General features: G+C 43.9%; 2 non-coding genes and 1 pseudogene across 2 annotated transcripts; 1 reads left to right on the plus strand and 2 right to left on the minus strand.

The window, feature by feature from the left end:
- Nucleotides 1–3,708: 3,708 nt before the first annotated feature.
- The window catches only part of LOC139584396 (two pore channel protein 2-like), a 31,788-nt pseudogene continuing 21,952 nt past the window's right edge, over nucleotides 3,709–13,544 (plus strand).
- Nucleotides 6,358–6,429, minus strand: trnap-agg (transfer RNA proline (anticodon AGG)). The gene has a single exon. It is a non-coding gene; the product is annotated as a tRNA-Pro (tRNA).
- trnap-ugg (transfer RNA proline (anticodon UGG)) lies at nucleotides 9,844–9,915 on the minus strand. Its single transcript has one exon. It is a non-coding gene; the product is annotated as a tRNA-Pro (tRNA).

Raw genomic sequence — 13,544 nt, forward strand, 5'->3', positions numbered from 1 at the left:
GGGGTTTCAGGTGTCTCCGGAAGGTGGTGATTGACTCCGCTGTCCTGGCGTCGTGAGGGAGTTTGTTCCACCATTGGGGGGCCAGAGCAGCGAACAGTTTTGACTGGGCTGAGCGGGAACTGTACTTCCTCAGTGGTAGGGAGGCGAGCAGGCCAGAGGTGGATGAACGCAGTGCCCTTGTTTGGGTGTAGGGCCTGATCAGAGCCTGGAGGTACTGAGGTGCCGTTCCCCTCACAGCTCCGTAGGCAAGCACCATGGTCTTGTAGCGGATGCGAGCTTCAACTGGAAGCCAGTGGAGAGAGCGGAGGAGCGGGGTGACGTGAGAGAACTTGGGAAGGTTGAACACCAGACGGGCTGCGGCGTTCTGGATGAGTTGTAGGGGTTTAATGGCACAGGCAGGGAGCCCAGCCAACAGCGAGTTGCAGTAATCCAGACGGGAGATGACAAGTGCCTGGATTAGGACCTGCGCCGCTTCCTGTGTGAGGCAGGGTCGTACTCTGCGGATGTTGTAGAGCATGAACCTACAGGAACGGGCCACCGCCTTGATGTTGGTTGAGAACGACAGGGTGTTGTCCAGGATCACGCCAAGGTTCTTAGCGCTCTGGGAGGAGGACACAATGGAGTTGTCAACCGTGATGGCGAGATCATGGAACGGGCAGTCCTTCCCCGGGAGGAAGAGCAGCTCCGTCTTGCCGAGGTTCAGCTTGAGGTGGTGATCCGTCATCCACACTGATATGTCTGCCAGACATGCAGAGATGCGATTCGCCACCTGGTCATCAGAAGGGGGAAAGGAGAAGATTAGTTGTGTGTCGTCTGCATAGCAATGATAGGAGAGACCATGTGAGGTTATGACAGAGCCAAGTGACTTGGTGTATAGCGAGAATAGGAGAGGGCCTAGAACAGAGCCCTGGGGGACACCAGTGGTGAGAGCACGTGGTGAGGAGACAGATTCTCGCCACGCCACCTGGTAGGAGCGACCTGTCAGGTAGGACGCAATCCAAGCGTGGGCCGCGCCGGAGATGCCCAACTCGGAGAGGGTGGAGAGGAGGATCTGATGGTTCACAGTATCGAAGGCAGCCGATAGGTCTAGAAGGATGAGAGCAGAGGAGAGAGAGTTAGCTTTAGCAGTGCGGAGCGCCTCCGTGATACAGAGAAGAGCAGTCTCAGTTGAATGACTAGTCTTGAAACCTGACTGATTTGGATCAAGAAGGTCATTCTGAGAGAGATAGCGGGAGAGCTGGCCAAGGACGGCACGTTCAAGAGTTTTGGAGAGAAAAGAAAGAAGGGATACTGGTCTGTAGTTGTTGACATATTGTGTTTTCGCTGTAAAACATTTTAAAAATCGGAAATGATGGCTGGATTCACAAGATGTTTATCTTTCATTTGCTGTATTGGACTTGTGATTTCATGAAAATTATATTATATGATATCCCTGTCGCGTTAGGCTAGGCTATGCTAGTCAGCTTTTTTGATGAGGATGCTCCCGGATCCGGGATGGGTAGCAATGAAAGGTTAAAAGGGCTTTATAAATATAGTTGATTGATTGATTCACATACTGTACCCTATAAGGTTTGCCTTTGTGTTTTGACTCCTAGTTTTTTTGACAACAGATAGCAGAGCCTACTGAAGAGAAAGTTGTCACAAAACTGCATGCCCACCCACACCTTCAACACCTAACTATGTCCATGTCACTGGATAAAATATAGATATTGGGTGTAATGGAAGCGGGTTCCCGGTTATTGCTTTAATTGAGGTTCTATGAATGAGCTTTTGCGTTGTTTCCTGAGTGGATCAAAAGACTGTTTTGCAACTCTACTGCCTATTTTACTGACTCTAAAAGACAATATTGTCCGATATAACATCACCTGTGTAGTGCTTAAAGTTATACATTCTGCATAAAGGGTTATAATAAACTCCTAATAATTCAGCCATGCAGTTCGAGGAGTTCAATAGATAGACAGGTAATATCTGAATGTTGAAGATAGCTGATGACATGGTGTGTGGGGGTGGTTATCTTAGCTGCTGCTGGGGCTTTGGAAACGGGCTTTGGAAACTGGATGACTTCATCCCTCTACTGTCTCTGTGTATATTGTCGTGGAAATTCAGTACTCTGTCCGAGATCTGGTATCCACCCGTGCCTGCTACCTCTCAGATCATAGGCAGGTCCAGCTGCGCAATAATAAAAATGAGCGTGGTGTACCCTGAGATCCTAATTTCTGATGCCCTGTGCACAGTTTAACCAGATCTTCAGGAGCGGTCAACAGGTGAAGTTGCAGATCCCATCCTCGTCGCCAAAAATGTCGTGGAAATTCAGTACTGAGAGAGACTTGGTCTTGGTCACTTCTTCAAACAATCATCTTTATTTAATATTGATTAATTATTGCAATAATGAGACCGTCAGCCCACCAGTCTTGACTGACTGTATACCTGTCCTGCTCTGCCTCTGAACCCAGCTCAATGTCTGTAGGTCCCCTGTCTACCTGTCCTGCTCTGCCTCTGAACCCAGCTCCCTACCTGTAAGTACCCTGTCTACCTGTCCTGTCCTGCTCTGCCTCTGACCCCAGTTCCAGCCCAGTCATGTACAGGGCTCTACCGTACTGATAGCTATATGCACATATGACTCTGTGTGATAGTCACTCGGCTCTGATCCTGGAACTCAAAAACCAGCGATGATAAGATTAGCGGAGGATTGAAAATGTACCGCACAGCACCCTGGGATTTGTGGTTTCATGTTTGTAAATATGTATTTACAGCCAAACAGTAGACCAACACACCAGGCCAGTCAGGCATAGGTATTTATTAAATAATCAGTAATGGTTTCTGGATGTGGATTATTGTATTTCAGGTAGAACCATTAAGTTATTAAATCATCACTTGCAATATATAGCAGGCCATTGTCCCCTTTCCCATGAGGCAGAGGCTGGAGCATTAGGGCTGGAGTCTGTGAGCCACAGAGAAAACCGCAGCACATCAAACACTATGTGGTAGACCTAAATCCAGCAGTAGACCTATGGAACAGTGTTCGGCTAAAGCAAACTGATGGTTAACACAGGGCAAGCAGCAAGGAGGACATGGCCCTTCACAACTCTCCATTTTTGCGCTGGAGGTGTGAACTGGTTAGTCACTGGGCAATGTACTGTTCATGTTGAAAGAAGTGTCTCCCAATGACGGTAGTTTATTTCCCAACAGAAAAAAAACATTTAATATTTGGATTGAAAACTGGCCAGATGAACCTACTTAGAGGTAGGCGCTTGTTACAGTTTCTCGTGTCCCGACCATTTTATGTGCTGCTTATTGTAGTCTTCAGCGAATGAGTAACAAATAGTCTGAATGTGTTTGGATTTATTTTTTATGTATTTTATTTAACCTTTATTTAACTAGGCAAGTCAGTTAAGTATAAATAATTATTTACAATGATGGCCTACCAAAAGGCAAAAGGCCTCCTTCGGGGACAGGGGCCTGGGATTAAAACAATGAATACAATATAAATATAGGATTAAACACACATCACAACAAGAGAGACACAACACTACACGTGAAGCACTATCAGAACAACAAAAGGCCTAGGAACCTTACATTTAAGTGAGATGTGTGTAGATTATGAAAATTAACTCACTGAGAAGGTTTAAGTACGGAGCAAAATGTAAGCGTTCCTTTCCTTTATTTTCTTAGTCACCTGTTATAAACTTGTTGAGCAACATTGTGGTGATGATGGAGAGTTTCCCCCTGCTACCTGGGGGTGTTCATTCTGGATCAGACAATTACAGGGCTCCAAACGAAACACCTTTCTATTGGGGAACACAGGGACATGGTCAGTTCTTCATAATATCTCTCTCTCTCTCTCTCTCTCTCTCTCTCTCTCTCTCTCACGCACATACACAGAGTAAGATCATTCAATTAAACCCATGTTCTCTACATGTTTCCCTTCATACAGATGAGGAGCTGTACATTCAACAGGCTGTGGTCCTCAACGAAGATGCTGTACATGTAGGAATAACTTGTTATTTTCCACCATGAACTGCTTTTGAAGTACAGTTTCTGTGCATTACCTTGTTGATCAACACATTTATAGTACATTTGTTTACATTCCTTATAGTAGCAGTATCGATCTATCAACCGTCACATGGACCCAAGATCAATAGGACTTTACAGATGGTACTACACCAGGCTCTGTCAATGGTAAAAAATAATGTTTCATGTAAAGTAGCCCAGTTTCTCTCTTGATTACTGCTCCTACCATACCTACTTAACTTGTACTATTGTCAGTAAAATAATTAATGATTTCTTTAGAAAGTAAGTACAATGAGTAAATCATTATAAAATGGATGGATACGGACACACAATCTGCTTGGTGAAAAGTGTGTTCTAGTCATGTTACTTTCTAGTGTAGATTATCTACAGCCCTACAGTACAGGACATGATTTGTCCACTAGTCTAGTTTCATATTAGTTATGACCCATAAAGGTTTTATTCTGTGCCCTCGGGGGCCTGAATGTGGTGATATTTTACATTTACATTTAAGTCATTTAGCAGACGCTCTTATCCAGAGCGACTTACAAATTGGTGCATTCACCTTATGATATCCAGTGGAACAACCACTTTACAATAGTGCATCTAACTCTTTTAAGGGGGGGGGGGGGGTTAGAAGGATTACTTTATCCTATCCTAGGTATTCCTTAAAGAGGTGGGGTTTCAGGTGTCTCCGGAAGGTGGTGATTGACTCCGCTGACCTGGCGTCGTGAGGGAGTATCGTGCGTCGTGAGGGAGAATATTTGTCATCCTGGCCCTGGCCTTCATTGAGAGGCGCTCCTCCCTGTCTGTGACTTCTGGCCTGCGTTCTAAACACACCCTCTGGGAACCCCCATGTGGCCTCACCGAGGGCATCGAGATCATCTGCCTTCTCATACTCACCTTCCACCTCATCGTTAAGGTAATATACACTCTAAATCTACTTCTGATGTAGTGAACCACCAAATAAAACTATTACTACACTCTATAATACCTTAATACTACTAAACAAATACTATTAATGTAACATTATTCTGATATCATCAGATATCTATTGATCATGTGTAATATCAGGGTCATGCAGCTTTTGAGTACATTTCTCCATCAATTTCATACACTCTTAGAAAATAAACTAAAATGGTTCTTCGGCTGTCCCCATAGGAGAACCCTCTGAACAACACTTTTTGGATCCAGGAAGAACCGTTTTGATTCCAGGTAGAACCTTTTGGATTCCATGTAGAACTCTTTCCACAGAGGGTTCTACATTAAACCCCAAATGGTTCTACATGGAACCAAAAAGGGTTCTACTACAGGGACAGCCGAAAATCCCTTTTGGAACCCTTTTTTCTAAGAGTGTAGATTACTAGGCACATCATAGGCTACATGACATCTTCATTTTCAGCTGTGAGGGTCAGTAGCCTATTTGTTGGAAGGGATTCCTCCTTACTCTTTTTGTAGAGGTACCTGATACGTCATGAGTTTTTGAAGTGTAAATGGCTGGTGGGCTACATGGTGGTCATCTCAGTGTCTGTCATTGACTGGATCTTGACCTTGAACATGGCTTGTGATGACGTAAGCAAAGTCACATGTATACCCCTTTATAATCTCTCCTCTGGGACCTTGATAAAAGAGTCAAAAGATTCTAAAAGTGTAATTTCCTCAGAAAGCGTCACAGTCATCCAGTGGCTTCATCCCCAGGGAGGCCTTCCAGAGACTGTTTGATGAGCTGGACAAGGACAGGATCAAACAGCTATTTATATTTTATCTCTACCACAATGTTCATTTCTTCAAAACTATGCAGTTGGCAGACTGTCAATCTAACTCCAAGCAGACTTTCATCATTTGCCTTTGTGCTTGCATTTGCAACGGAAGCAAACATTTAGACAGAAGCAAACCTGAAAAGTTATTGTGAAAGGAGATTGAACAGCGAATTGAAGTCATTGTTTTCCTTTGTAGCATCCTCCGTTGCCTGAGTACTCGTCTAAGTTCCTGCACAAGGTTCAGTATATCTTCAGTCAGCATTATGTCACTGTGGTGGGGAATGTTGCCCTGGCCAATGTTGTCTGCATCTGTGTGAGTTCACAATGTCACAATATTTAATGAATTAACTTAGATGTTTGTGTTTCTGCTTGATCCTAACAGCTCTTAGTTACGACACTAGCCTGGAATCCTAACTGACATGCTTTGTTTCACCATAAGAATATTGAAACAGAGCTTATCAGTTAAGATTCCAGGGTACTTATTCACAGTAATATTGTTGATAGAGATGCTTTAGTCAATGTACACTCCTATGCTTTGTACGCTATGTGGGCCTGTTCATACTGTAAGTCATTTGATAACATAAAAGGAGGGCTCGTCCGGGATTTGAACCCGGGACCTCTCGCACCCTAAGCGAGAATCATACCCCTAGACCAACGAGCCTGTCATAGTGTCAGCAACCAAGAGTTTAAATTCCACTGCATGCCACGTGAATGAGGAATTCCTCTCAAGTTAATGCTGTTGCATGCTCAGTAAAACTGCTCAGAGACTGCCACCTAGTGGCTGTTCTAGACTCTGCACAAACACAGACATGTTGATCAAATGGAAACAGATCATCATCATGGATATAACGCATTTTAGAATGGATATTGCTATTGAGGGCTTCCACCATTTTAAATTAGTCAACTGGGTGGCTATTTCTATGAGTTGAGAGCAATCAGCCAATGAAGAAGAAGACAATTGACTACTTTAAAATGTAGATAGCTTCAATGGCGCTGCCCATGCTGTCAAAGACACAAAGATAAGTCCTCTATCTGTCTCTGTTCAATTGGAAAGGCAGTATTGGAAAAGCAGATTCGGTTGGAAAGGCAATAGATATAGTCCCTTACCCATTTTGTTCACCTTCTCTGCATTTGATGTCTCTAGTCTAAAAATAAGTGTTTATTCAGAAATTACGGGGGTGCATTGTATCCCATTTATTTTTAAAAAAATGTGTAAAGTCAAAGGTCATGTACTGTATATGCATGTATTAAGTCTACTGTATATGCATGTATTAAGTCCACTCTATATGCATGTATTAAGTCTACTGTATATGCATGTATTAAGTCCACTGTATATGCATGTATTAAGTCCACTGTATATGCATGTATTAAGTCTGCTGTATATGCATGTATTACGTCTACTGTATATGCATGTATTAAGTCCACTGTATATGCATGTATTAAGTCTGCTGTATATGCATGTATTACGTCTACTGTATATGCATGTATTAAGTCTACTGTATATGCATGTATTAAGTCTACTGTATATGCATGTATTAAGTCCACTGTATATGCATGTATTAAGTCCACTGTATATGCATGTATTAAGTCTACTGTATATGCATGTATTAAGTCTACTGTATATGCATGTATTAAGTCTACTGTATATGCATGTATTAAGTCCACTGTATATGCATGTATTAAGTCTACTGTATATGCATGTAAGCGTCATCAATGTTCCTCCAGACTCTCCTGGTGATTGATTGTGAGTAGAATCTCTGAACGAGACAACTACTATTTAGAGGCTCAACATTTAAGGCCATTTAAATGTAAAATGTACTACAAGTAGTAGTTACAAGTAGACATTAGCTACTGTACCTGCAGTGCACTGCTGACATGACTGACTCATGTATAGCAGGTAAGGGTCTTGCACAGTTTATGTCAATAGCTCCGTGCAATTTACAGACTTTATAATTTATCTTTTTCACAGGAGGTTGGTGGCACCTTAATTGGGGAGGACCGGCCCGTGGTAATGGCTGGAGGGGAATCGGTGGAATGGTATCAAATACGTCAAACACATGGTTTGATGCCATTCAATTTGCTCCTTTCCAATCATTATTATGAACCGTACTCCCCTCAACAGCCTCCACTGATCTGTTTTTCAGACAATCAACTGTTTCTTCATCCTTTACTACCTGCTGGAGATGGTGCTGAAGGTGGTAGCATTTGGCTGGACAGGATATATGTCCTATGGGAGTAACGTATTTGATGGATCTCTCACAGTTCTTTCACTGGTAGGTGCAGTTCAGTATTATATACTGTATGTAAGGATAATGCAGGGTCCATTTTGAAGCATGGGCAATTTAGAGAAGATTTTAGTTGATGTATCTATATTACCGTCTGTCACACAATTCAAAGTCACTGGTTGACATTACGACACTGTACATTATATTCCATACTGACTGGATATTGTTTAATATCTCTGTTTTACCAAAGGGCCTACAGACATCCATATTTGCTACTTACAGTCTACCATTTTCCTATTGGTAAGATTTTTCTCCTCACTTTGTTTGAGATCTTTCAATATACTAACTCACTTAGGACAACCCTAAATACATCTATCACATATGTTCTCAAAAGGTGGGCTCATCTGGGATTTAAACCCAGGACTACTCACACCCTAAGCGAGAAGCATACCCTTAAACCAACAAGCCTGCTTAGGGAAACCCACCCTATCGTTACAATTTCTTCTCCTTCTCCTCATAAGCCTGTGAGTTAACTTCCAGAATCTGTGATGTGGCAGGTTTTTGCTATTAGACTGCCCTCTAGTGGGAACTGATACTTTTGGGAAGTTTTACATAGACTGAGTGCACAAAACATTAGGAACACCTGCTCTTTCCATGACATAGACTTAACAGGTCTGTCAAAGACTGTATGTAGTCTGTCATGTGGACTGTGTGTAGTCTGTAAGTCATTTGACTTCTTAAAAGGAGGTCTCGTCCGGGATTTGTATCACATCCGGCCGTGATTGGGAGTCGCATTGGGCGGTGCACAATTGGCCCAGCGTCGTCCGGGTTTTGCCAGGTATTGCCGTCATTATAAATAAGAATTTGTTCTTAAATGACTTGCCTAGTTAAATAAAGGTTACATAACAAATCGAAATAAATAGTCTGTGTGTACAAAACATTATGAACACCTGCTCTTTCCATGACATAGACTGATCAGGTGAATCCAGCTGAAGTCTATCATCCCGTATTGATGTCACCTGTTAAATTCAGTTCAATCAGTGTAGATGAAGGGGAGGAGAGAAGTTAAAGAAGGATTTTTAAGCCTTGAGACATATTCTGTATGTGTGCCATTCAGAGGGTGAATGGACAAGACACAATTTTGAAGTGCCTTTGAACGGGGTATGATAGTAGGTGCCAGGCGCACCGGTCTGAGTGTGACAAGAACTGCAACGCTGCTGTTTTGTTTACTCTCAACAGTTTCCCGTGTGTGTCAAGAATGGTCCGCCACCCAAAGGACATCCAGCCAACTTGACAACTGTGGGAAGCATTGGAGTCAACATGGGACAGCATCCCTGTAGAACACTTTTGACACCCTGTAGAGTATATGCCTCTGACGAATTGAGTCTTTTCTGATGGCAAAAGGGAATGCAACTCAATATTAGGAAGGTGTTCCTATTGTTTAGTACACTCAGTGTACAGTACATTGTCAGAATTGCAATTAAAACCGTTGTCTGTGGTTGACATCTTTCTTAAGTGCTGTAGGTTATCATTTGCATTATGAGGACTGAGACCTATCCAGGACTATAGTGTTACAGCTGCAAATAAAACCATATTGAAGTTTCTCCGTGGCTGACAGATAAGAGTATTTATCTAATTAGGCTTGCCAGTTATACGACTGGTCGTTCGGCTACTTCTCACAATACAAACATAGTCATCATTGGTGTCCTGTGAGCCTGCTCTGTGTTATAGAAACCTATACATGACTGATTGTCACTGTTTCTGCTGAATATGCACAGTCATCACCACTTTCCCAAGTAGACTATCATTGTCTTGGACAGTACATCGAGCCTGTAGTGTTCAGAAAAGAAGGGCTCGTCCGGGATTTGAACCCGGGACCTCTCGCACCCAAAGCGAGAATCATACCCCTAGACCAACGAGCCTTGTTGAAAGAAAGGTATACACAGACTGTAAGGTGTGCTTCCCTTCTGCCCTGTCACTGATGTCAAGCGTGTGTGAGATCTGAGGCGTGTCCTCAGTGAAACTTTGTTACTTTACTCACCTCTAGTGGTGATGATGTATACTGCATCATCACTATAGTAATGTTCTGATCTGTAGAAATATATATTTGTCAGATATACGAGGCCATATATCGTATTATATATTGTATATATTGCCTCTGATGTATAACCCAATGATATCTTGTCCAAGGCGTATTCAACACAAATGAGCTGATAAATCCAGTAGAACTGGAGCAGTTCCCTGCTCTGTTCCCTGCTTCAACATTGATTGTCAGATGTCTTTTTTTACCCGCTGTACCGACGTTGTGCCTCTCTTGTTACCTGTTTATTCCTGATTAAATGTTGACTCCCCGTACCTGCTTCTCATCTCCACCGTTGATCCTTACAAAGTTACCACAAAATCTAAATGAATAAACATATGGTGTACAAAACATTAGGAACACCTTCCTGATATTGAGTTGCACCCCCTTTTGTCCTCAGAACAGTTCAAGATGTTCAAACGTTCATAGATGGCCAGCATGGTCAAATAATCATCACTGTTCAGGGTTCCATCGCCGCAAGCAGAACAGTTGAAACTGGATCAGCAGCACGACAAGGTAGCATGTCTGGTGAAAAGGTCAGGGTTCCATAGCCACAGGAAGTTGGCTGGATGTCCTTTGGATGGTGGACCATTCTTAATACACAAGTGTAACTGCTGAGCGTAAAAAAACTCAGCAGCGCTGCAGTTCTTGACACACTCAAACCAGTGCTCCCGGAACGTACTACAATACCCCGTACAAAGGCACTTCAATCAACCCGTAATATGGAGAGGACAGACTTTGGCATCATTAAAACTGAAGACTGTTAGTTTATCAAATCAATTCTCTGTAATTATTATTACTTGATTATTCTAATCATGCAAATGTAATCAATTAGGAAGTCAGGGCACAAAGGAAAATATTCAGATTATAAAGTTATAATTTTCCTAATATAACTTTCAGATATTTTAATATCTGATCAATTTGTCTTCAAATTAATGAATTATTCTTTACCTCACGTTAGTCTCATTACAAACGTCATAAATTGTTGGTTATCTGCACGAACCCAGTCTTCACTAAGAATCATCCATACATTAATTGTCTCAAACATTTATTTATTAACTAACTAAATAATCACAGAAATGCACACGCAAACAAACAAAGTAGATATGGTTACAGGGAAATGATAGGGGATGTGCCCTAGTGGGCTAAACCGGCATGGCGGCTAGGTAGACAAAGGGACTGAGAAGGGCGCGAAAGATAAAAGACACTACACAGTTGATAATTCTAACAATTGAAATGCTAATCCTTTGCACATGAACGCTCACTCATTCGGGAATAATTGCAATACAAATATATATATTTACGCTCAGTGTGTTGTCGTGATCTCTGTTGGAAAGTTTGTTTCTGTTGGGGAGCTCTCTCTCTCTTCCGTGGTTAGAATGGATAGTTCAGAGTCCCATTCAGAAATGTTGTTATAGAATACATGTTTCGGCGGTTGTCGGCCTTCGCATTCAATGGTATAGAATTCCTAGCTGCAGGCTCTGCCCCTGAACCCAGCTCCATACCTGTAGGTCCCCTGTCCGCCTGTCTTCCTGTCCTGCTCTGAATCTGAAGCCAGCTCTATACCTGTAGGTCCTCTGTCTACCTGTCCTGCTCTGCCTCTGAACCCAGCTCCATACCTGTAGGTCATCTGTCTACCTGTCCTGCTCTGCCTCTGAACCCAGCTCCATACCTGTAGGTTCCCTGTCTTCCTGTCCTGCTCTGCATCTGAACCCAGCTCCATACCTGTAGGTTCCCTGTCTACCTGTCCTGCTCTGCATCTGAACCCAGCTCCATACCTGTAGGTCTCCTGTCTACCTGTCCTGCTCTGCCTCTGAACCCAGCTCCATACCTGTAGGTCTCCTGTCTACCTGTCCCGCTCTGCCTCTGAACCCAGCTCCATACCTGTAGGTCTCCTGTCTACCTGTCCTGCTCTGCCTCTGAACCCAGCTCCATACCTGTAGGTTCCCTGTCTTCCTGTCCTGCATCTGAACCCAGCTCCATACCTGTAGGTCTCCTGTCTACCTGTCCTGCTCTGCCTCTGAACCCAGCTCCATACCTGTAGGTCTCCTGTCTACCTGTCCTGCTCTGCATGTGAACCCAGCTCCATACCTGTAGGTCCTCTTTCTTCCTGTCCTGCTCTGCCTCTGAACCCAGCTCCATACCTGTAGGTCCTCTGTCTTCCTGTCCTGCTCTGCCTCTGAACCCAGCTCCATACCTGTAGGTCCCCTGTCTACCTGTCCTGCTCTGCATCTGAACCCAGCTCCATACCTGTAGGTCCTCTGTCTACCTGTCCTGCTCTGCCTCTGAACCCAGCTCCATACCTGTAGGTTCCCTGTCTACCTGTCCTGCTCTGCATCTGAACCCAGCTCCATACCTGTAGGTTCCCTGTCTACCTGTCCTGCTCTGCCTCTGAACCCAGCTCCATACCTGTAGGTTCCCTGTCTACCTGTCCTGCTCTGCCTCTGAACCCAGCTCCATACCTGTAGGTCTCCTGTCTTCCTGTCCTGCTCTGCCTCTGAACCCAGCTCCATACCTGTAGGTTCCCTGTCTACCTGTCCTGCTCTGCATCTGAACCCAGCTCCATACCTGTAGGTCTCCTGTCTACCTGTCCTGCTCTGCCTCTGAACCCAGCTCCATACCTGTAGGTCTCCTGTATTCCTGTCCTGCTCTGCCTCTGAACCCAGCTCCATACCTGTAGGTTCCCTGTCTTCCTGTCCTGCTCTGCATCTGAACCCAGCTCCCTACCTGTAGGTTCCCTGTCTACCTGTCCTGCTCTGCATCTGAACCCAGCTCCATACCTGTAGGTTTCCTGTCTACCTGTCCTGCTCTGCCTCTGAACCCAGCTCCATGTCTGTAGGTCTCCTGTCTACCTGTCCTGCTCTGCCTCTGAACCCAGCTCCATGTCTGTAGGTCTCCTGTCTACCTGTCCTGTTCGGCTGTCCCCATGGGAGATCCCTCTGAAGAACTCTTTTTGGTTCCAGGAAGAACCGTTTTGGTTCCAGGTAGAACCTTTTGGAATCCATGTATAACTCTTTCCACAGAGGGTTCCTCATTAGACCTCAAATGGTTCTGCATGGAACCAAAAAGGGTTCGACCTGGGACCAAAAAGGGTTCTACCTGGGACGAAAAAGGGTTCTACCTGGATCCGAAAAGAGTTTTACATGCAACCAAAAAGGGTTCTACTATAGGGACAGCCTAAGATTCCTTTTGGAACCCTTTTTTCTAAGAGTGTAGATTACTAGGCACATCATAGGCTACATGACATCTTAATTTACTGCTGTGAGGATCAGTAGCCTATTTGTTGGAAGGGATTCCTCCTTACTCTTTTTGTAGAGGTACCTGATACGTCATGAGGAGTTTTTGAAGTGTAAATGGCTGGTGGGCTACATGGTGGTCATCTCAGTGTCTGTCATTGACTGGACCTTGACCTTGAACATGGCTTGTGATGACGTAAGCAAAGTCACATGTATACCCCTTTATAATCTCTCC

The sequence above is a fragment of the Salvelinus alpinus genome, chromosome 9 (assembly GCF_045679555.1).
Source record: "Salvelinus alpinus chromosome 9, SLU_Salpinus.1, whole genome shotgun sequence".
Classification (NCBI taxonomy): domain Eukaryota; kingdom Metazoa; phylum Chordata; class Actinopteri; order Salmoniformes; family Salmonidae; genus Salvelinus; species Salvelinus alpinus.